Source organism: Cucumis melo, chromosome 3 (assembly GCF_025177605.1).
Source record: "Cucumis melo cultivar AY chromosome 3, USDA_Cmelo_AY_1.0, whole genome shotgun sequence".
NCBI lineage: Eukaryota > Viridiplantae > Streptophyta > Magnoliopsida > Cucurbitales > Cucurbitaceae > Cucumis > Cucumis melo.
Window position 1 is genome coordinate 16,767,027 of NC_066859.1, and position 3,334 is coordinate 16,770,360.

The following is a 3,334-nucleotide window of genomic DNA, read 5'->3' on the forward strand; positions in this document are numbered from 1 at the left end:
AACACTTCAAACTAATGCATACAACATAAACTTAAACTATGCTTTCTAGACATGGTTTCCAGCCCAACAACCACAAACATGTTTTTGATTTGACATGAATATCATACTTTCATATAGTTTCACAAAAACCATTTTCTTCCCAAAAATCTTTTAAAAGCATCATTATCAAATTCTCTTCCATGACCTCTCCTAATTTTAGAAACAAAAAATTATTTTTTGGTATTTTGAACTCTTTTTGCAAAACTTAAAACTTTTCAAGGCATCATCCTTATGTTTTATCATTAAAACCCAAGTAAATCTAGAAAAATCATCAACTATCACAAAATGCATAATAAGTTCCTCCATAGCTAGCAATTCTAAAAGGGACAAATAAGTCTATTTGTAATAGTTATTGGGGTCAGTAGTAAAAATCAAAATTTTAAATTTGAAAGAGGACTTAGTTTGTTTACCCATTTGACAAGCATCACAAACTTTGTCTTTTTCAAATTTAAAATTAGGAAAAACTGTAACCAAAGAATTCTTAGAAATATTTGAAAAGTGTATGCTAGTGTCCTAGTCTTTTATGCCATAACCAAGATTTGTCACGTCCCACCCTAAATATCACTTTACGCAACCAAGTTGAGGCGTGACAGCCTAGACACTCAACATGTATCTCCCTCCGAGATTGTAAACCCGATATTTTCTTGGTGTAATTTCTTTAAATGTGGAAAAAAAAAAGAAAAAAAAATGGAAATTAAGTGTAAATATAAATATATATATTTATATATTAAATAGTTTTATTAAATTAATTAAAGAAAAGAAAGAAAAGAAAGGACAAAAAGAAGAAAAGGAGAAGAAAATTTCATTTTCTCCTTTCTTCTTCTTCTTCTCTTCCCTTCACCGCCAAGTTTGAAGACATCCAAGTTCCCTTTATTTTTTTGTTCTTTTTCCTTCTTCAATTTGCAGAGAACTTCTAAGAGAGAGTTTGGAAGAAGAAGAGAAATTTTACTAGAATTTTTAGGTTGAAGAAGAGGAGGAGAACTCAAGCAAAGTGTATCAATGGCTGAATTTTAGTTCATTCTGCACATCACTGGTTTTTAATTCGGTTTGAACTCTTCAAAAGGAATTAAGAGGTGAGATTTACATTTACTGAAAGTTAACTCATTTTTAAACAAACTTTATGAAGAACGTTGGAGCAAATTCGGATTTTCATTTGGTGTTTTTGACGAAGAAAACAGGGCAGTTGGTTTTCACTCGAAATCAGGAGGTCTCTGGTTTTTCTTGTATTTCAGAGTGTATCGGTGGAGTTAGAATTTATATTTGGTATGGTTGGAAATCTTATTCAATTTACTACAACGTTCATGAAGAAATTGTAAACCAAAAACGACTAAAAATGGGTTAAATTGTAGGAACAAGTTAAAGAGGTCGTGTGCGCGCGATTCTGGAAGTGGTTCTGTTTTGAGGGTTATATGTGTTTATGCACGGGGAATCAGATTTATATGTCTTCAGGTAAGTTTTAGAGGATCTCAAAATGAAGAGTTTGATATAAAGAACACTCATTTTGGTTAAGTATTGAGAAAGTTATAGTTCTTTGAAGTTTATGTTAGAAATCTGGAAATTTTAGAGAATTGTTGAAATAGGATTTTATTTCTTAAGCTTTGTTTTCGAGCGTCATCTTTGGTGCGACATGTTATGTATATCTTTAGGAAACCAGAATGTTTAAGGTTTTAATACTCGGTTGGGTTGTTGGCAGGCCGAGAAGAATTAAACCGAGCTTATAGACCAAGGATCTAGCCCAAGACGGTGAGTGATAAAACCAACTTTGAAATATTTTCCATAATTGTTATTATGATTGAATGCGATAAATGTTTATTTACGAAGCCATGAAAGGTATTTGAATTTCATGACTATTTTCAAGTATACATTTGGAGACTAGATTTCTTAAAGAAATTTATGCTAGCACGTAGATATTAAATGTTTGGAAAGTATTTAAACCACAATATTTTAAGCAAAGCATGAATTAGTATGAAGTTTTGTTTTAAGAACTACAATTTTCCACGAAAGAGCTGAGTAAAGTTCGAGCTTTGTGTAAAATTTATAAGCAGGCATGTTTTAATATTTTATGATGATTTATGAAATTTTCATTAACTACATGACTGAGATCTTGAGCCTGAGGCTAGAGATTACCGTGTGCACACTGGTTAGATTTCGTTGTTGACGTGGAGTGTACTCCGTAACAATGATGCTGTCGTGAGTGCTGGGCGGGCCCCACTACGACAAAGACGATGGGAGTGCTGGGCGGGCCCCACTACATCGTAGTGCTTGTAAACGTTGTTGTACTAGGTGTACCCTACACAACGTAGATTCGTCATGTTAGTTAAAATGCTTCGATATACTTGATATGCCTTGCTAGATTTCAATGATGAACATGCTGAGTATTTAAGGAAGCTATTCTTACTATTACACATTTACATTTACGACTTGTATAAACAGATTTATATGTGTAAAGTTTTCACGTGCTCTTATCTTTAAATTCATAGTTTTAAATTGAGTCACTCACTGAGCTCCATAGCTCACCCTTTCCAAAATGTTTTACCCATTTTCCAGGTAGAGATCGACTTCCCGGTGCCTGATAGACTGCCTTAGTCTGCGGAAGCTTCATTATCGATTGCCAGTACGTGTTTTGAGTTGGGCATAAAGTCTGTTGTGTTGTGATGTATTCACACCCTTGTATGTTATAGATACTCCACAGTTTGTATAAGCTTTAGGAGCTGTAGTTGTGTAAATTTTGTTGGTTATATTTTGATTAAGGTGTCTTTAGGTTTACTCGTGAAATCGGTAAATTTGAGGTACACTTCATGTATGTGTTTGACTAGCTGTGTTTGACTAGCCTAGGATCCGCTGTGTTTTGTGGCATGTACAATAGTTTATATACTAGATTGGCAAGTTCATCACATGAAAGTTTTAAGCAGAGTCGACAGATACAGGTACAGAAAAGCGTTGTTCGTCGGCTTCACGCCATCTTTCGGTCTAAGGTAGCAGGTAGTCCGGGAGGGGGTGTGACAACTTGGTATCAGAGCAGTTTGCTCCATGGGAATTAAGGTAGAGCGGTTAGCTCTAAGAAGAAACTGGAAAGTAAATAATTGAACGTCAAGTTAGCTTAAAGGGAACTAGTGGAGTATGGTCTAGGTAAGGGTAGAAGTGAGTCCAATTATTATTAATACGTGTAGACATTTAGTATCATGCATTTGAGTTAAGTATTTATAGTATGTCTAATGTGTTGACATATTATAGGAGTCATGCCACCACGTACTGGTAGACGACGCCGGCAGAATCAGGACGGGATGCAAGGTCC

The 3,334-nt window shown here is 34.7% G+C and overlaps 1 long non-coding RNA gene across 1 annotated transcript; it reads left to right on the plus strand.

Annotated features, from left to right (window-relative positions):
• The first annotated feature begins 844 nt into the window (after positions 1–844).
• On the plus strand, positions 845–2,940 carry LOC127148526 (uncharacterized). Its single transcript, XR_007819554.1, has 4 exons — positions 845–1,112; positions 1,218–1,302; positions 1,389–1,782; positions 2,587–2,940. It is a non-coding gene; the product is annotated as an uncharacterized LOC127148526 (long non-coding RNA).
• Positions 2,941–3,334: the final 394 nt, after the last annotated feature.